The sequence below is a fragment of the Cyrtonyx montezumae genome, unplaced genomic scaffold, assembly GCF_038088225.1.
Source record: "Cyrtonyx montezumae isolate F1298 unplaced genomic scaffold, pur_monq_1.0 scaffold_0, whole genome shotgun sequence".
Taxonomy (NCBI): domain Eukaryota; kingdom Metazoa; phylum Chordata; class Aves; order Galliformes; family Odontophoridae; genus Cyrtonyx; species Cyrtonyx montezumae.
The window spans coordinates 30,861,643-30,882,082 of NW_027071824.1; the positions used below are offsets into that span (position 1 = coordinate 30,861,643).

A 20,440-nucleotide genomic window follows, 5' to 3' on the forward strand; every position below is an offset into this window, starting at 1 on the left:
CTTATTCATGCAGTCATTGTCTCTGACTCAACAGCTTCCTTGGCTAGTTAATAGCATTAACAGATAAAACTCCCTACCAGGAGGATTTTCTGATACTCCACTGTTTATTATTATTATTATTATTATTATTTTCATGATATTAACCCTTGGGAGCAGAAAGGTCTTGTTAGCTTGTTGTGTCCAGCCTGCTATGGTGCTACAGGCACCTTGCTATGAAAGACTTTCCATATGCTTACAGAAAGCTCTTGCAAGCAATTCTTTTCAGACTCCTTTACTTCATTGCACAGCACTTTTAGAACCTGATTCCAGCTGCTAATGATGAGACACATTTTCATTTCATGTAATGAATGGCTAGTTACTATTTTATCAATATATTTTCTAAGATAGAAGTTTTCTTTTTACTGCTTGTGTTTAGTACTCCCTTCCTTTCCTAACTGTTCTAGGTAGCAATCACATTTCCACTCCATTTGTTATTGGTTTTTTGTAGATTAAGTAAGCCAAACTCAGAAGCTTGTTTGACCATTTCTTTAACCATACGAGAATCAGCTTATTCTGATTTCATCTTTTTTTTTTTTTTTTTCAAATATGAGTGATGGGATTTTGCATATGACAGCATGCAGTCTCACCATAGCCCTCATGTCTCTACCAGAACAAACATTTCTGGCACATGCCAGAATCACAGCATGCTCTTCACAAATACATCATGCTGACACATCGTAACCAGCCTGTTTCCCAAAGCTTGTTTCTAAAAGATGCACTTCCACTGTATCAGGTATCTATACCTTCTTTCTGACTATTTATCTTGCTTGTTTATTTTTGCATTTATACAGTGCTAGCTATTTACTGCTGTGTATCTCAGGATACAAGCAAGTAACTGCAAAGTAAGCAAATACAGGTAATCATCCTTGAACATTTGTGTATGTTGTAAATGTTTTCTTCAAGTGCTACAAAAGCTGTTCTATTTATTTTTTTAACTACCTCACAGTATTGTAAAACTTATATTTTCAGTGAATCTAATAGCTTGATGGGTTTGAATAACTCCAGATTGACAACTCACTTGTTTACTAAACTTGTTTGTTTTTATACTCAAGATTTGCCTAAAGTGCTACTAGTAGATCTCATGTAGATGTAGGTGAATACAGTGAGTTGAGTTATAGTTTAGTTGGCCAGCAACTCAATACAAACCCAGGTGATCACTCACTCCCACACTCAGTGGTATGGGAAAGAAAATAGGAAGAGCAAAAGCAAGAAAAAAAAAATACACATGGGCTGAGGTTTAGTCTAATAACTGAAGGAAAGAGACAAATAGTGATGGAAAAGCAATCACTCACCACCACTCACAATCACACTGATGCCCAGTCAGTCTCCAAACAACAGTTACTTTAGAAAGAAAACCTCCCAGATTTTGTTACTGTGCATGACATTGTTCACCATGGAGTAACCCTTTGGTCAGTTCAGGTCAGCTGTCCCAGCTCTGTACCCTCCTTGCCTGTCCCTGGCCCACTCACCAGGGTACAGAGAAGCAGAGAGAGCTTCAATATATCAGCAACAGTCAAGGCACTTGTGTGTTAGCAACACTGATGTAGTCACAAATCCAAAACAAATCACCATACAGGTTGCTATGAAGGAAATTAACTCCCTCCTAGCCACACTCAATACAACAAACTAGGTGGCTCAGATACTGCTGAACACATGATGACAGCAGCAAAAATTGTCTCTTCCCTTAGCCTGCACAAGTGCTTCAAGGACTAAGAAGGGTTGCACTAATTGTGAAGAATTTTCCTCAATAGGGACACTAGCAGTTTTTCTGCTTGACCAACCGACTGTTTTTATAGATGGACTATCTTTTGGACCATTGTGCCTTGGCCTAGCTTGGTTGAAATTAGGTACTACTGAAAAGCTTCTGCAGGAGGGTTGATAGACAGCTCCACAGACAAACAGAGTCAGAGAGTGAGAAAGCTAGGAACGAATGAACAAACAAACAAACAAATATATTTACATTAAGTTCTCACCATGCTGTTGGGGAGTAGGGTAAAGAGAAGTGAAGCGAAGGAAGCTAAACAGCCTCATTTTATCATTAAATGATGGCTACATGAACCATTAAGCATCCAGTCTTCAGTTTTAATTCCCATATTGGTTTGAAACCAGAAATTCCCTATTAACCTAAGAGAAGAGTTGTGTACATTTGGATAGACAGCTGTGATAAATTGATTCATTTCTCCCCATTCTCTCTTTTGGGGCTATACAGGAAACATGAAGTTTGACAGATTCCAAGGCAAAACCTGGGCCTTGTCATGTGGTGTTAAGGGATGTTGTTTCTACCAACATATGGGGAAAACAAGGCTGGCATTAATTAAAATACTCAAGCAAAACACATCAGTGATGAAAATTGCAGAAATTATCTGATTCATTTTCACCAAATGTTCCCTGTGTGTCTCATGATTACTGATGAAGTTTGGAGCAACCAAATTCTTAACTCAGGTATCTCAGTTAAATATCTCAGTTAAATATCTTGCACTGGTGGGACTACATCAGCTGCAGATGGCTTGCTTTTTGCTATAATTTGAAGATCATTCGGGCACAGGCAACACAACTCCCAAATCAAAGGGAGGACATTTGTCACAGCTGATGCAGTCAAATTTAATTCTCTTGCAACAGCTTGGTGATAAATGGATCACTGGACCAGCCTTCTCTCTTCATGTAGCTTCTGAGCATGTAATGCTCCAGGGGAAAGAGGAGAGGAGGAAAAACATGAAGAGAATTTCAATGATCTTGATCTTTGCTCTGCTAGATTCCAGGTCAGACCCTATTTATTGGTAAGGAAGGAATAGGTAAGAGTTATTGCAGAGGGAATTCTAATGGCTGTTTATCAGTAGGTGACGGTGTTCGAAATGATGCCACATAATTGTATCCTTAGATTTTCCCGTTTAGTTTATCTCATCTCATGGGGATTCTTAAACATTTTTCTTTTTCCTAATTGAAGTTATATACATTGATGTGTATTAACTGTATTGCTAGATAACAATCTTAATGTTTACAAGGGGGACACATTTTAAAAGAGTTGTTTTCACTCTTTGTTGTGGTATCTAAAAAATCTGAAGTTTAAATAAGATGTTGTCTTCTTTGCCGCTTATGCATTTTCTAACTTTTTTTCCCAGAATACTACCTAGTAGCAGCTAAATAAATAGCATTCCAGAGACACTGAGTAGAAAATCAAGAAGGTATCCTACATTCAGGAGATAAAAACATACATGCTATATATCCTTGGAACACATACTAATCTGTAACGTTTGTAGCATTTCCATTTTTTTCTGTAGGAATAAAAAAATCTCTCAACCTCTTGAACAGTTTTTATTGTAAGAAAACAGAAATAAAATTCTTTGTGAACGAAGCCTATTTAATGTGGATTTCAAAAGCATACATAACATTTTAGTAAACTACTTAGCAGAAAACCCAGCAGCAAATGTCAGCACCACCAAGAAAGTGCCCTTAGGGCATCCTCTCTGTAAAAAGCAATGCCTTGTCAGACACCATTTCTCCAAAATATGCTTTAATGTTTCTGGAAATCCTAAGATTTTCATGTTCTGTGAGAAAACATAATAATATTAAATTTTCCTATGTAGCTATAATGCCTTTTCAGTTCACTCATGTCCTGCCCAGTAAGAAGGGAAAGAAGTGTTCTGGTTTTATTTTTAATGTAAAGCTTTGTGGCATCTTCATTCCCTAATAACAGGCACTCTGAATTTTTGTGTCACAGCTGCTCATGGTAAAAAAAGTACCATAAGCCTACTGAACTACCACGAACATTTTGATCAGGACTCATTGAAAAGTAACCTTTGCATCGATAAAAGATAGGAAATTTAAATTTGAAAGATAGAAGTTCATATGCAATTGCTGGAGTTTTGCTGTGAAGAGAATCGTTAGGGATGCTTTTCCCTTTATGGGTTACTGTCTTTTACATGCTGACTCTACACTTTTTTTTAATAGTGATAGTAGCTATTTTATCTAAATGACAGTTCATTCTGTATACACAAAGGCCTGTGTTATCAAACGTCCTGCCCTGTAGCACAGAGAAAGATTTTAAGCAGGATGATATCATAATTTCATCCTCTTTCTTCTGTCTGTCTTTAGGTTACCTCTGCACACATCATTCTCTGCCAGCCAAGAGTGCCATCCATTATCACTGAAAGAGGCTGTGTATGAGGATTTATGTGACTAGAAGTTGTGCATAAGGTAATGGGAGAACTACATATCCGAAATCTGGATTGAATGAGACATACTTCTCTAGCTGACAATCCAGATTCCTTGTTTAAATTTGTTAATAAGTTCAATTACATTTCTGTGATTCCAGATGAGGAGTATCATACTTCCAAATACATTTTGGTGCAGGGAGGGCATTTAGAAGCAGCACAAACAGAACAGCCATAAAAGGGCTCTGATTTTAATTCCCTTTTTCTAAAGAGGAGCACCGGTAATTATGAAAGAAATTGCTTACTGACTTGAGTGAGGATGGCAGAATCAGACTCATTCCCCTAGCCTCACTTTGCAGGTAAGCTGTGAAAACAAACTTGGATGCTAGAAGAGTCAATACCATTAAAAATGCCCATGAGGGTTTAAACGTGTTGGTGTTTGATAAAAAAGCCAGTTTTGAATAACTTCTCAGTAAGTGAGGCCTGCTTCTTCTGTGCTTTGAAAAAGGGGCAAGCCATAGAAACTAAAACCAATGGAATGTCCAGGTAACATATGAGTAACCTAAGTAACATATGAGAAGGCAGTAAGTTTACACAGGCTTCTTTCATTCTGTCATTTCCACCTTCAACCTTGTAGCATACCTTTTGCTGTTTGTATGTGTAGCATATAAATGCAAACTGAAGCAGTCCATCAAAGCATGTGCCAGCTCTGGGAAGCACATAATCTCGTGCTGTATCAACAGTTTGCTCCTCAGTCGTTTCAAGATCTGTCACACATCTTTGTACTGTCACCTCCTTAGCAGAGCTAAGTGTGGGGAAGGGAAAGCAATCACCGTGCCTCTATTGCCTCTCTGCACGATCTGGTTTCAGTAAAGACCTTGGCAAACATCCTCCAAAGAACTTTGCTGATGTGGCTGAAGACATAGCCATAGCTGCCCTTGTGCCTTGCCCTTCTTCTGTGACTCACCTCATCTCCACAGGCAGTTAGCAGTGAACAGTTAGCCTTTGGAAATGACTTTGTTGAAAGTTTGGGCTATGCCTTGGCACAGTTAAGACTCAGGCATACGTTGTTCCTGCCTCTCTTATATGGTCCATAATCCCAACAGGATAGAAGGGACAGTCAGAAGACCAATAATACCTGAAAAAGCCCCTGCAAGATTTGCTGGAGTCCCTTAACTATGTTGGTAGAGTACAATTGAAGGGCCACAGTCCCCTCTAGTGTAAATCACTACCTAGTGCTGTGGAAATGCATGAATCTGTGCCAGGTTTATGTCAGTTAACTCACTCCAAAATTGTTCATAGTTTGTGCCATGGTAAATATTTAGACAGTAGAAGGCAAGGTTCCCCATGCTCTGCACTGACCAGATGCATGTCAGGACAGGGTGTACAGCTCCCTCTATGAAGCTGCAGGTCCATCCCTGCCTGCCCTCACATTACCTCCAAATAGAACAACCACAACCTTCCTCAGTGTGATTTGCACACTTGATTAAGGGAATTCAGCTCTTGCCTAATTAAGATAATGCAATCAACTGATCTACAAGCACTTAAGGATCTTCTTAACAACCCTATCAGCTTGAGTGCCAGACACTGTAGCATGAGGTGATAGTGCTGATATTTGGAGTCAGGGAAGTTTTCTCTTACTGTATTTTCTTCCCTTGTGAGTATTTGCTCTGTTAACCCACTCTCTCTGCCATTACTGTGCCAGCTTCCATTTGCTGCTAATGTCCAATGTAAAGTAATTTGCTCTAAATTAATTTAAATATGGATGGCCGTGCTTCCAAAAATGGACTCTAAATAGCCATGTGCAATTTGAGGATACGAGACACTGAAAGAAACAAACCAAAACAAATTAGGACTGCTTTAAGTGGAAAAAAAAAATGGGGAAGAAGTTTCTTAGGAGCTACTTTTTTTGTGGGAAAATGTCTGCTTTTGTTTCTAAATTCATGTGTCTTAGAAATCTAAATACACCTATAATAAAATAAAGCTTACAAAATTAAACAACTTGCCTCCATTTGGCTGTGGAGTATTATTAGTAATATTTTAGCAGCTCCTACAAAGTCTCATTGTGCTTCTTATCATTCAGAGTTGTGATAAAGAATACTGTTCATGCCCTATGCCTCAATTCAGGTGACTGGTCTTTCCTCCCTTCACTCCCTGTAGAGCAGTAAGAGCAATAGTCTGGAGCAAGTTGCTTTTGTTGATGCATCAGATTCTTGCGAGGTTCTGTTCCACTGGAATTTGATGACTCCTCCAGCTCAGATGTATAGTGATTCAGTGCATAGCTTAGGAATCTTGTTTGCTGCTGGATAAAGCATTCCACCCTAGACAGAAGCCTTACAGAGGGTTTGTGTGAACCTTACTTGTTTTTCAACATGAGAACCCTGCACAGGCAGGTTACTGCTATTTGAAACTTCATATGTCTTGGTGAGTGAATGGAGCTAGCTGTAAGTTGTCTTCATAGAAGCTCTTATTTTCAGATGGACTTTGGAAAGGTGCCTTTGGCACAACTCAGTGCAGGAGGCAGGGTCCAACTGTGGTTGTTTGATCAGTGACAATGCAGAAGGTTTATTTTCTGAGTTCATTTCTTTGCCTAAGAATGGTATTCGACTTAAAACGGAAGGAAAAAAAAATCTTACCTACTATGTAGAATGATTTCCCTTCAAGAAAAGGCTTTTTTAATCTTTTTTTTTTTTTTTTTTTGTTATGGTAATAGTGTATGTCTTTTAATGGTGTTAGTGTAAGATGTAAGTTTTTCAGCCTTGGATTTTGTAACTCCTTTATTTGTCCTGAAATAAAGGCTTTTTTTTTTCTTTCTTTCTTGATATTCCCCTCATTATGAGATGGCAAAAGGAGGCTTCAGGACAGAAGAGGACATCTTCAGTGTATAAGCAAACTCTGACTACTCTGTCACTGATGTCTCAAATGCCTCAACCCATTGTGGGTGGCAAGAGAAAGCAAAGCCTTGGGAGTCAGCTGCAGTCATCTGTCTCCAAGAAGCAGCTGGTCATGAGTTGCTGATGTTAATGAAATGGGATTGCTCAGTGCTGTTGATTTACTGCAGTTAGTGTATCTAATTCTGATTCATGCTACCATTACGGCTACCATGCCTTGAAGGCTGGAGGCCGTGTTCATAGTTATTGTTGATAGTGATGATGACACCAGCAGTTCAAAGAAGGTGTGAAAAGCAGTAAATTCAGTGCATATATGTAAACAGTTTTGTGCTTGAATTGCCAAGTGACAGACCCTAGAGCTCAGAGTTTCTTGGACTCGTGATTCTTAGTCATCCAGTTGTTGGTGAGTCGGAAATGACATTAGCTGTGTTATTCAGATTGGAAAAAAAAACATGACACAGTGGGGTTTCTAGGACTAATAATATTGCTAGAATGGAATTGAGAATATGAATAAGTCTGTGTCAAATCACTCTGAAAACTGTTGTGTTAAACCTGCTGCTGTGCCAAAGGCCTGGGTTTGAACTGGCATTTCCAGGACATAGGCTGTACGTGTATAAGACTTTTGCTAACATTTGGTGACATGAGCTCATAAATACCTGAACTTGTGTGATAGATGACACTGACAGTAGGATTACACTGAGGATTCTCTGCAGAGCAATCAGAGCAAGAGGTGTCTCTTAACAGCAGTCAAGTTCCTTTGGCACAATCAGTTTTGAATACATAATGCAAAAAATATCTGACGTACTGCACTCAGCTTTGGTGCTTCTGTATTTCCTTTTGCATTTCTATAAAATCACACTGTTGGTGTTTCTAATGACATTTTTATGCCTTCTAGCACAAGCTTGTGTCTAGTCAAAGTAATTCTGATTTTGGCTTATAGTCAGTATTTCCCAGAAAACAATCCATTCTGTGTATTGTATATAATAGTTTCCAGGAGGGATTATCTACACTTGTGATTGTGATATGCATCTGATATAGGGTGCTGGGTGCTGTGAAGCAGTCTTCTCATGGGATGTGGCTCAGCAAGTGTTACAAGGTACAGCCTTAGCACTGATACCAACCAAGAGACAGGCTGTGTTTAAGTGGCCATCTTCAGGAGGCTCACCCCAGGGCTGACTGGGAGAATTTCTCAAGCTTCTGGCTGAGCCTTTTGGGCATTCAGCCATCAGGTCACTTAGCATAGTTTCCTACTGGACAGGTATTTGGAGCCAGGCCTTTGCCTCAGGCCTGAGGAATGTGTCAAATGCTGATGAGGGACCCAGCTGCTTTAGGCAGTGCAATGCTCCGGGAATGTGAGGATTGGTTTTGAGACAGCCTGCCAGTGGTTTGTAAGAAGTTGCTAATTACCATCAATTGCAGTATTTTTCCAGAGGAAGTGAATTGCAATTTCAAATTCACAATTGCAGTTTCATGTAGACCACAAAAGAATCATCTGAATAAGCAGCCATTAATTCATCGCTCTCCTGTGCTGGATTCAGCTTGCTGACCAGCTCCACACCCTGCTGTCATACCTCTAGCTACCCTTAAACCTAAGCCTTTCACAAGATCAGAGAACAGGGGGAGGAAGATCCAGTGGGGCAGCTTGTGCCACAAAGCAAAGGCGGAAGGGCTGAGTTTAGAGGGCATGGAGAATCATGGTCCTTATCCTGGAGGCCATGCTAAGCATTGAGACAAAAATTCAGCAGCTGAAGGCCAAAGCAAGCTCTTATGCAAATGGCCTGGACTTCTGTGTCCTGCATTTTTTATGATTGTGCCTCTACACCTTGGCTGGTAGCATCCTGGACAAGGTATGCAATCATCACTTAGTTTACACGTATGCAAAGACATCCCTGCATTACCTGGCCTTCCTACATCCCTAGCAAGTCATTTTAAGCTTTGCCCCATGCACAGACTGTAGGCCAGTAGAATATGGTATGGAGTTGGAACCAAATGCATAAGATTTTACAATTAAGGATTCAAAGGTAAATAATTAGTAGATGCCAGCAAAGTGCTCAGAGAATCTTCCACACTGAGCCAATTACACTTCAGAAAGTGTAACATCACACTTCCAACAATGTTTCCTTGTCCTTACATCCTGTCTTAATGGCATTGAGGTGTCTTAAATACCATTAGCACTGCAAGGCTGGTGCTCCTGAGAACTACTCAGTCATTTTTCTCACGTGTTCAGCCTGATTGTACTTTCACGGTCATGATGTCATGCTATGATTTCCAGTTATTTTATGTAAAAACATTTTTTTTTTGTTTTTTTGCTTGTTTTTGCTTGAATAAGGTTTCCATTCTCACCTAAGTGTTTTATATTCAGGAACTACTTCCCTTTTCTCTGTAACTTAGTATTTTTCTGGATACAGCATCCTTATACAAAAGCCAGGAGCTGTGTCCATCTTCACTGAAATCAATGAAATGCCACCAAGAGCAAGAGAAGGACAGATTGTAAAATGCAAAGAACTGAGGGGGTCGAGGCAGGAGACCTGTCTCCTGTTGTGGCATGGCAAATGTGTAGGTTCCCCATACCACAGTTTTAGAGGAGTGGAATGATTAACTGGGGCAAAATAGATGAAAAGTAATGTCCCATGTTTTCCATAAAGAACACATAGATTAGCTGTATTTGTGAGAGTAAGGCAGTCTAAATATACAGTGTACTTTATTTTTTTTAAAGATATCACAGGCAGCCTGAAGCAAAATCAATACATAACCTTTTCTGAATCTTTCATCCCCTTTTCTCTAACCCTGGGCTTCTAATGCTGTTTGTCTCTGCATTCCCTGTTACCATTTCTTACACAGTCTGCTTTTGCAGTTTGGTATTATAGTTCTTGTCCCTACTTTATTTCATTCCTTAATGTGCGCAGTACACATTTACAAGAACTGTAAGCCTTCATCTTTCACCCAATTAGCTTTTAGCTAATGCCTCTTATATAAAAGTCTATTTTCTCAACCACTGCCTCAATTTAAGAAAGAAATCAACAGTACTGAATGTCAGTTATCTCCATTTTTGAGAGGTCAACTTCTCTCCCACTGAGTACCTTATATAGTAAGGTGTACCACTAAATGTAACCCTCAAGCCCTCAGTGACCATACTTCCCAGAAAATGTCTTTAAAATGTGAGGGTTTTACGAGTAATTATTGAGTTCCATTGAAATATACAGAATAAAATTTGACACAGATCAATTCTTCAGATACTTCAGACTGCAAAGAAATACATTATATCCACATCCAACAAATTATATTCATGTCCACGGGAGGAGTGTTACACAGTGGATACTTCCTGCCACCTAACCAGGATTTAACCCACAGAACAGACAGATCTTTGACAGTCCCTTAAGATATGGCAGTCTTTATGAAGGTAGTACATAAGGGAATGCTGGATAGAGACTGCAACAGCTGACCAAGGCCAGGGTTATATCCTGCCATCTATCTCCATCTAGCACAGAAAATGTGGTGCAGAATTGGTGAGAGGTGCATGTGAGCAACATGTCCTTCAGTGAGCAACACATAAGGATGAGCATTTCGCCTGCCACTTGTTAAAGGATTGTTTTTTAATGACCTCTCCCCTTCTGTGTAGTTGAATGACAATGAGATAATCATATGCTAGCCTCAGTGTAAATTTGGCAAGGGATCTGGAGTTCTTCCCTGGCAGCATAAAGATGAATGCTTTAAGCGTGGCTTACAGCTGCTGTCTTTTATGGGCAGAGTGAGCATGCAGCCATCCACAGGGAGAAGATGCTTCTACAGGATTCATTACAAGAGGGATCAAGCAGTACATGCTTATTGCAGTGATTGTCCTTTCTAGTAAGTTTGCACAAGTTCCAAGTAGCAGGCTCACCAAGCCCATCTCTCCTCACTATTGAAACATAAAGCAGGCTTGACCCTGAAAAAACAATGAAACAGTTTCCTCTTCTAGGTGAGGAAATGTACGAGGAAAAAGGATGGCTGTGTGGATTTGTTTCTGACTGCTAAAATCTGTGTAGCTATATATTCAGATCAGGTACTGCCCTTGAAAACCTGGAGAGCAGCCAGCATGTCTCTTCTCTGGTAAACTCAATGTAAACAGAGTTGGGCATAAGCAGCATTTTTTTTTACAGGCTCAGAGCTTCTCTGACTTCCAAGCTGTTCAGATGGATTTTTTTCTATGCTGTTTCTTCTCTCTGCTTCTGGAAGACTGATGTTTTCTCAAGTACTGGCTAAATAGCACTTAATTTGCAACTGCAAAGTGATTTTCTTTCTAAGATCTTTGAGGAATTTTGCCCCCACACACATACCCATGACTATGACAGATATTGGCAGCTTTCTACTTCCACGGTCCAGTAGAAGCCCTCACAGTTTTGGTTGCTTAGCCCCTCCTGTGCTTGTACTTTTGTAGGCTGTGTCTGAAAAATGTCTGCTCAGGCATTTGCACATACAGATACTCTAAAGCTAATCACCTGAGCCAACGATTGTGGGCCTGCCTATCCTTATAGGTAGGTTCACACTGGACTCTTAAAACAGACATGAAAATTCTTCTTGCACTTGTGTAAGGAATGTTTATTTTGTGGAGTCAGTAGTTGGGAAATAATTGAGTACAGTTCTACAAAGAGTCATTAATTCTTTATGGTATGATCCTTGGTATTTCTTGGAAGGATGGTATTCGAAAGAAATGGTTAAGTCCTTTCTTTTCCACAACTCCGCATGGCAGTAGGCTTTCCATGTGTACTAGACTTTAAAAGAGTTGGGTTAGACAGTGATGAGCTGAAATTCCTCTGCACTTCACTCTCTTTCATGCTAATGAATATTCAATTACAAAATGAATCTATTCTAAAACTAACCGTGGACGCAAGGTTTAGTTTTAACAGGATGTTTCCATTTATGGGTACTGTATAGCTTCTGTGTAAGGAAGTGGTTATTTTTTTCTGTGAAGGTGGAACCACTATATAGATGAGTTAAATCTTGCTCAGTTCCATCCCACACAAGCATATTTAAACTGATACACCTGCACGTGTGTACCTTTCATGTTTGTTTTCCATCAGTTAACATTTATTGGTCAGTGTACACTTATTTTCATCTAGTTTCCTAAGTAGAAAAATATGAAACTGTGCTATATGTTATTAATCATAGCCAAGACTCTTGTATTTGTTTGTTGATTTTAATGAAGCAAAAAAAAAAAAAAAAAAGAAGCAGAGTTCTCAGATACAACTACTTTCCCACAGATTTCATAAAGACAGATAAGTCAAGTACAGGAAAGACTTCCTGTTATTGCCCACACAGAGGGATAGCTGGCAGTAAAACCTTTGTTACTCTCAGCCTACACAGAAGAGGAACATTATGAATGCTTTAAATGAGGAAAAAGTCTCACTTACAATACACATCTTGTTGGACATCAAAAAATCTAACCATAAGACATGCAGCAGTAGCAAACTGGGCTTGCTGAGCCCAGCACGTCACAGCAGTGCATCATCATATATCCCTACACAGTATGCACCCCATCAGTCTAGCAGCATCAGTACTATGGGTGCTGCTTCTGTCACTAGGCTGGCGTAGCTAGAACTGCAGAGCTTCCAAGAACAGACAAGCTCTTAACTACAATCAAATTTCTGAAATCAGATTTTTAAAGCACATAAAAGTGCACGTGGTGAGTAGGGTTGGGGTCAGCCTGTGAGAACAAGCAAGCAGTTCATTTCACTTCTGTGATGACATACCTTGATGCCTTCCTGATCTGAGAGCACGTTTAGCCCAGCAGGTTTTTGTTTGTTTTTAATCAACTTGTTTGCTTGCTTTTTCTTGCAGAAAAAAAAAAATGTTGAAAGTTACCCATTTTAAGCACAGTGAGAAATGGTCCTGGCATTGCAGCAGAGTCATCACCTGGTATAAGTTCCTGACTCAACTCCTGAGTCTTGCCCAATGCAAATTAGCTATTTGTGTGCCCGCAAGCAACAAGAAAAGCACTTTACTGAAAGTGCAAATTCAAGCACTCCGAAGAAGGAAGGAAATGCCAAAATCGAGACCTGAAGATACTCAGTTTAGCTGTCCTTGGCTGTATGGTGGGATTTTTAATTAAGCGTGCAAATCTTAATCCACTCTATTCGCTGCTCTGGAGGTTACAGCTTAAGGAAAGTTCATCTGATTCCCTTCTATCATCCATGTTGATAGCACCTAAAAACAAAACACTCAGTGAGGAACTGACAAATCTTGCTCTTAATTACAAAAGTATCTTCTGCTTTTCAGTCTCAGCCATTACCATGGAATCTAATAGCTCTGTAAGACTGGCACACTTGCTTTTCAAATTCCAATTTAAATAAATGGGTTACATTATTCCTGTTTTCCTGGTTAGATTCTTGATAAACAGACACATTCCATCAAATTGAGGATTTATTTCCCCACTGGAGATTTTTCCCAGGTGTAAAGCATCCACAAAGCTGCAGCTTCATACTAAGGAAAACAAGAAGCCAGATTTTTATTATAATTTCTCAGAAAGTGGGGAATGTGAAAATAATCAGCTTCAGAGATTTTGGTCTCAAAGCCAGATCAGGAAAGATACATAGGTGCTACCACACTTAGATGCCTGATTTCTGAGTGCTTGGCTTTTACAAAAATACCTGAAGGAGATGCCTTCAACTAAGACCCAGAAAAGCTGTATGTGTAGCACACAAAGCTGCTTAAAATAGCTGGTAGGAGATGCTTAAGTAACAGCTCTGTTACAGACTGCCTCACTTAGGGATTACAATCTCATCTCCCTACCTAGAAGTGTTCCTTTCTAAGATGTGTCCACAGGATCAGCCTTTTAAAGTATGGCTGCAATCAGTAATCCTTTACTTAATCCTCAGTAGTTAGACCACTACTAGCCTATTAGTGAGCTGAATTCAACACTTTCATGACTGAATGGAACAGACGTGCTAAATCTTGACCTCTTTTAAGAGTACATGTATTCACCAGGAAGAATCTTACAAAGCCCTCAGGTCACCATCTGGTCTTAACAGCCCAGAACAGACTCACCTGAAACCTGCACCCACATGCTCTGTTCCAAGAAATCAGCTCCATTTAAGTTCTGCTCTGGACATGAAGCTCCTGCACGAGCTTTGTAGGAGGTGGATATGCTGTCAGTTCTGTCTTTGGACTTGTTTCCTGGATAGACCCACATTGCAGCCTGACTCCGTCTCTGACCCCATCTCCTAGTTAGACTGGCTGAACAAACTCTGCATCACTTATTGCTTCATCTTGGGGGGGGGGTGGGGGGGGGGATCATTAGTGGACACTGCTCCCTGCACTGTGCTCTGGCTGGCAAAGTTACTGCTGGTGCTGTGCACAGCTCTCTGCTCCAGTTACCCTCCTTTGTGCAGCTGCCCTGCCCTCGCTGCTCTCTGATAGACACAGCATCTTGCCCTTCCTATGTGATGCACTTTAGATGGGATGTTTCCCTGTTACTTGATACTGAATGTGCTCCTGGAACTAGCTAGGAAATCTTGCTTATATCCTTCTTCTGCCTCTCCATAGAACAACTTCAATGCAGAATCCTTCGAGTTTAAAGGGATCCTTAAAGGCTGTCTAGTCCAACTCTCCTGCAATGAACAGGGACAGGCACAGCTCGATCAGGTTGCTCAGAGCCCTGTCCAGCCTGACTTCGGACGTCTTCAGGTATCCACCACCTCTCCAGGCACCTCTACTATATAGAACTTCTTCCTTACATCCAGTCTAGACTTCTGTGGTTTAGCGTTTGCTTGAAGTACTTAAAAATAAGTACACCACCCGTCTGATTCTCTGGGTATTTAATAGACGCGGTTCTTGCTGGTCCCTATTCAGGAAACCGCTTCAGACTGTACAGCCAAAGCCGGACAGCAAACGTTTGCGCTCCCACAGGCGGCGACCGCAGCCCGTCAGGATACGCGCTGCTCGCCCGCATGGCTGCCACCTGCATCCCTCACGGTGCAGCCGCTGTTCTGCTCCCGGATTTGTCCCTCAAGCAGCAGACGCACACAGGTGCCCTTCACCCCGCAGCCCGTCTCCAGAGGGCCTGCGTGCTGCCACAGCCCAGCCCTCCCCATCTCTACCCCACTCCCAACCCTGCCAGGGCTCAGCGCGGCTCGTCCCGAAGGGGACCATCCCTCCCCAACGCCCCAGAGGCGCGGGGAAAAGTCTCCCCCCGTAGCCGGGGAGGAAGTGACATGGCAGCGGGGAGGGAAGGCGAGGGGGCCGGGGAGACGCCCTGCGGGTGGAGCCAGGCAGCCCCGCCCGAGCCGGCCGCCTCCCGACGCGTGCAAACTAGTGGCAGTCGGCGAGCCGCGGCTCGGCTCAGTGCCGCCCGCTCCCGGCGCGTCAGCGCGCACCCATGCCCAGGCTCGGCGGCGCCAGGTACGTGCTTTTCCCCTGGCGGCCGGAGGGGCTGCGGGGCTGCTCCTCTCGAGCCGGGCTGGCGCGCCCGGTTTGGAAGCAGACAACAAAGAGCCGTCCTCCCCGAGTCATCAGCGCCGGCGGCCGGGCGGGGTGCGGGGGTGCGCGCGGTGCGAGGCGGGCAGCGCCCACGAGTTCCTCGCTTCGTCCCTCGCCCGCCGCCTCGGGGCCGGCTCTCCCCCCACAGCCGCCGCCGGCCGCGCCGTGTCTGCCGCCGAGAATCTTCCGGCGCCTCGCACCGCCCCGGGGTTTCCGTGGAAACGGGAGGAGAGCGGCGGCCTCGCCCCGGTCGGGTGGTGGGGGGAGTCCCCCCGCCTTCAGCCGTCCCCTCGTCTCCTGTCAGCGCGGCGGGGTTGCCGGGGAAACGGGTGGGGGTGGTGGGGATGGTGGGTTGTAGCCTCTCTGTGTAGTGCTGGCCGCCCAGCCCAGCCGCAAGCACAGGTAGCGGGGCCGAGGCGTGGCGAGGATGGGAGCCTCTGGCTGGCAGCGCGTTCGCCTGTGGAGCTCTGCTCTCCTTCCCGCTGCCTTCCTAAGGAGGCTTCGAAGGGCGGAGGAAACAATGGCCACGAGCCGACTGAGGTGTTGTGGCTGGTGGTAGCAGCAGGCGTGGGGGGAGCGCCGAGGAGGGGTCGTCAAACTAAGGCTCCGTGTCGTTTCCTCAGTGAGCGTGTGCGCGTTTAAGGCTGAAAAGAGAATAAAGAGTCTGCTTAAACGATGTCGTGGGGAGGGTTTGGGTCAGTATCGTATGTTCTTGAGTTAAAGCTATTTCAGTACTACGCTTAGAGCTCTAGGAGTGATGTGCCTTACTTACGCAGGTGTTTGTGTGGGACAGCATAACCTTGCTGCTGCATGGGAACTGAAATCCTTCACAAGTGGGAGTAAGATGTGAGAAGCTCCCTCTCACCCCCACCCTCTCCCAAAAAGTCCCATGAGCGCTTCTGTACAAGCAGCCGTGAACCCAGCCCTGGGAGCTGTAGGATGTTAGCTGTAGCCTCAGCTGCTGCTGATAACCACTTCTCCCCGAGAGCGAGTTTCAAGGGAGCTAAAAGCTGGCAGAGCATGGAAGCAGGAGTGAAGAGCAATGTAAGCTGAAAGCTGCGGCCTTCTTTCTTCACTAACTTCTCATATGGACGTTAACAGCACTTTAAACGTGTACTAATCAGTGTATAATATACCAGGGCTACCTTTGTGTAAATGCTGACTGCAGTGAGTTATGTGCTGTGAATGTTGTCAATTAATGCCTGCCAACTTTCTCTAGCTGTTAGTGGCAGATAGATTGCTGAGTTTTTCTGAATACATACTGCCATACTGTGGATGAAAATCCATTTATGTTCGTTGTTGGAATTTTTATAAATTTATGCATAGCTTTGCTTTTTCCTTTTAACGTTCTACATAACAATGCCTGCATAAGCTGTATCTAAAAATGAAATGGTAGCAGTGTTACAGAAGAAAGAGGGCCAGAGTTCATGTGGAAGAATATATCAGAATGTGCCTGTAATGAACAGAGGAGGCATTGTAAGCTGCTAGTGGGTAGAAGTTGCTCTTAAGCAAAGTTTGGTTAAATTGTTGGTAAGCATTTAAATAACAAATGTTAGTATGTGCTTTGCAAGAAGCTGTAAGTGTAGTATATTCTGGCTATGCAGAGGGGACAGTGTTAGCCCAGTGGCACAGAACAGGGATAGCTCTGGGAGCAGCACCTTGACTAATGGTTCTGGGGACTCGATGAGTGTTGGTCAGGGGGCTGCTTTGCAGCAGGCCTTGTTCTATCCAGCCAAAACTGGGAGGCAGTGAAACTGAGCTTCTCAGGAGAGAGCCATGCTTTCCTGGGGTGACAGTTGTGCATTCCTTACAGCCTAATGTGCTTACCACAGCATAGAGGAGAAAGGCCATCTTGAAGGTGAAGGGAGAGAGTCCTAGGGCTGTGCTCCATCCTGCTGAAAAGAGATGGCTTACTGTCTTGTTCTGTAGACGTTAATTTTATTGTTGAAAGATGCAGGCTGGGAAGAGCACCCTTGGAAGTGTCCTCAACACAGGCAGGTACTGTTAGGACTCTGCTGGGTCTAGCAAATGTCATTCTTGCGCAAGTGCCTGCAGCACTTAGGACTTGTGTTAGTAATTTCATCTTTAATTTTAAGAAGTCGAATGTCTGCTGCTTGATGTAGAGTAATACTTCCCTAACTAACTGCATCACCACTGCTGTTGCTTATATCCTGATAAGGGAGAAGAGGAACAACAGAGCTGCAATGCATTTTAGAGCACTGTGCATATTCTTTAGTTGATGAAAGCTCTTGCAGATGTGGGTCTCCTTAATTGGAGAGAACTTTATGCAGGGCAGCTGTCTGCCCAGGTGTGTTTGTTTAGCTTGATGGGAGGCAGTGGGCTTGTCTGTAAGAAAGGAATGTGGCTGGAAGGCAGTACCTGTATGCTCACTTGATTTCAGCACTGCTACTGGGCAGCTGATTGTGTCTCTTTCTCGACTGAGGTGAGTGTTGGCTTCCTCTAGCTATCTAGTTTCAGGGGCTTGGGGAAGTGCATCCAGCAGTCCGTCGTTTGGTCGCCATTGGCTCGCTGTGGCTATTACTGTTATCACCTCTGACTAATGCTCCTGTGCTTCCCAGAAACTGCTGAATCATTTCGTTTTCTTGCTTTTTTTTTCTTTCTTTTTTCCCCTTTCCTCCTCCAGTGACTCAGTGGAGATGTGGTAGGGTCAAGGTGAGGTCAAAAAAAGAGGAAATGAAAATGAGTGAGAATAACTGTGTTCTGTGGCAAGGACAGTGATGCTGTAAAAGTCTGCTCTTAGATCATGTGAGGAAAAGATGGTCGAAGTGGTTTCCCTGAAAAGGGAACACAAGGAGCATTAGAAACTGGATGGGGTAGGCCACCATCTGTAGCAAGCCCACAGCTGGGAGGTGCTGGGTTACCATCCTGATAGTGGTCTGATCTTTGTTTTGAACTTAATCTTCTTACTTCTACAACTCCACTTTCACCTTCAGCCCTTCTGTCTGCTTTGTTAAGTTCAAAATGGCACGGTTTAACACAGAAGTCATTTGTTGCTTGCAAATGGGCTGACCTGGCTTGAGGTTTTTGCTGTAGCATAAATAAGAGGAAAAGGGAAATGCAATTAACCAGTTCTAGGCTGGAAAAAAGTCAGAGATCACTGGGGGGGGTTGGGGGTGGGAGAGGGAGGGTTACATGCCAGAAGTTTAGGAGCTGCAGGCAGAGACTAGCACTGTGCAGAATGACATTATTTGCTTTTTATCTGATCAATAAAGCCAAATTTCAGTTGTGTTTCTCCAGCAGGATCCAGGTGACTGGAAAGGCTTGCCTGTACAGACTCAGCTGGCAGATAATGCAGTCTTTTTTTGCTTCTCAGAGAACAGAGACAGGAAAAGAAAATGTTTGTGGGAAATCCATGTGTTAGAAACTGCAAGTGATTTCACATGCGAGCAACTGTGTGAGAGTAAATAATGACCAACTTCTGCTCCTTTCTTCACATATCATTGTTCTTCTCTTATTCCCATGCTTTTCAGCATGTGGGGAAGTACTGTTTTGCAGATGCTGCTTGCATTTCTGGAAGCACTCTGTGTAGCAGATGACTCTTGAAACGGAATTTAGATTTTCCCACTTAGCCATGGGTGGTTTGTCAAGGGTTACCAGTGCTTTAGTTGATTTTATGGTTCTGAGGATATGTTTAGACGGTGCTGAAGCTTGCACAGACATTTACAGTTTTTTTCTTTGATCTAGTACTAGTGAAAATTGCATTTAAAAACAACTCAGTAACATCAGTGTCAAATCAACAGGCGGGGATACCTCTGACTTCCCACAACCAACAACTGTAAAACAAGCATCTAGAGAAGCAAAAGGTAATTGAAAGAGACAGTCCTTTTTCATCACTTAATGGTGTTGAGGCACAGCAAGGTTATAAATAAGCAGAAGGATAACTAGGAGTGTGTGGTTCCCAAATTCCATGAGCTTCTGTTGTGTTGCTGCCTAGATTTCATGTGGATGTGCGTGTCCCTTTGAGAGTGTGCTTAAGTGCTGTATTTCTCCTGAGATGGAGACAGAAGAGCTTAATTCTGAAGTGAAGCCTTGTAAAACTGTCCTGTGTTCATTTGAAATTAGCAGGAGAAAGGCTCAAAGCCAGGCTTTTGCAGGATTTAGGCACCTGAAGTTGTGCAGTGGAAATCCAGGTTGGTGTTGATGTACTTAATTTCCTTCCTAGAAAGTTTGTAAAAATGCTACTGGATTCTTACCAGAATGTTTAGGAACTGTAACATCTTGGCATGCCTGCAAGTTAGTGCAGGTCAAGTAAATGTTATCATCTCCAAATAAATAATTTTGCTTGAAGTCCAGGTGGCTTTGACTAGCTGAAACTTTAGGTACTGTGAGTACATTAATTGTATGACTCTTGGCAGTTTCTGGGGGGATAATGTTTTCCAAATAATGAGTGAAGCTTGTTGAGAGATTTCTTTTGGCTTCAGCAGGATTTGAATGAGGACCAAAATGAAACTTCCCTTTATTATTGGACTTGATAAAGCCCGTGTCTGTGATAAAGGCTTTTATTCTCTGAAGTTGTCAGATTAAATCAGTCTGCTAGGGGACTGATGATGGGGGAGGATGAGGCGGCTGGATGAGTTCTGAGTTCATGGTGTAGCAAAACAGTTCTGAAGCTTATTGTCTTTGAGGCAGAGATGAGTGAAAACTGATGCAGTGTGACCACTGAAGCATAGATAAGAAGCAGTTACCATTATTTATCTGTTGTTTTTTTTTTAACCTGGCATCTGAATATCTGATTGCTTGGTGTGTGGGTCCAGCTGAACCTTTTCTGATGCTAGAGTGTTGTTTCTTGGGAGGGGAACATGCCAAAACAATCTCAGCTGTAAGATCCATGTGTTTCTAAGTAATGGGTGTTACCTTTCTGAGTTAGAAGTTGCTTTTCTTGGA

The 20,440-nt window shown here is 42.8% G+C and overlaps 1 protein-coding gene across 1 annotated transcript in view; it reads left to right on the forward strand.

Annotated features, from left to right (window-relative positions):
• The first annotated feature begins 15,370 nt into the window (after positions 1–15,370).
• Positions 15,371–20,440, forward strand: part of AGPAT4 (1-acylglycerol-3-phosphate O-acyltransferase 4) — a 69,486-nt gene continuing 64,416 nt past the window's right edge. The window contains exon 1 of the mRNA XM_065731161.1: positions 15,371–15,457. The gene's annotated coding sequence lies outside the window, so the exon portion shown is untranslated. The remainder of the gene's footprint in view (positions 15,458–20,440) is intronic.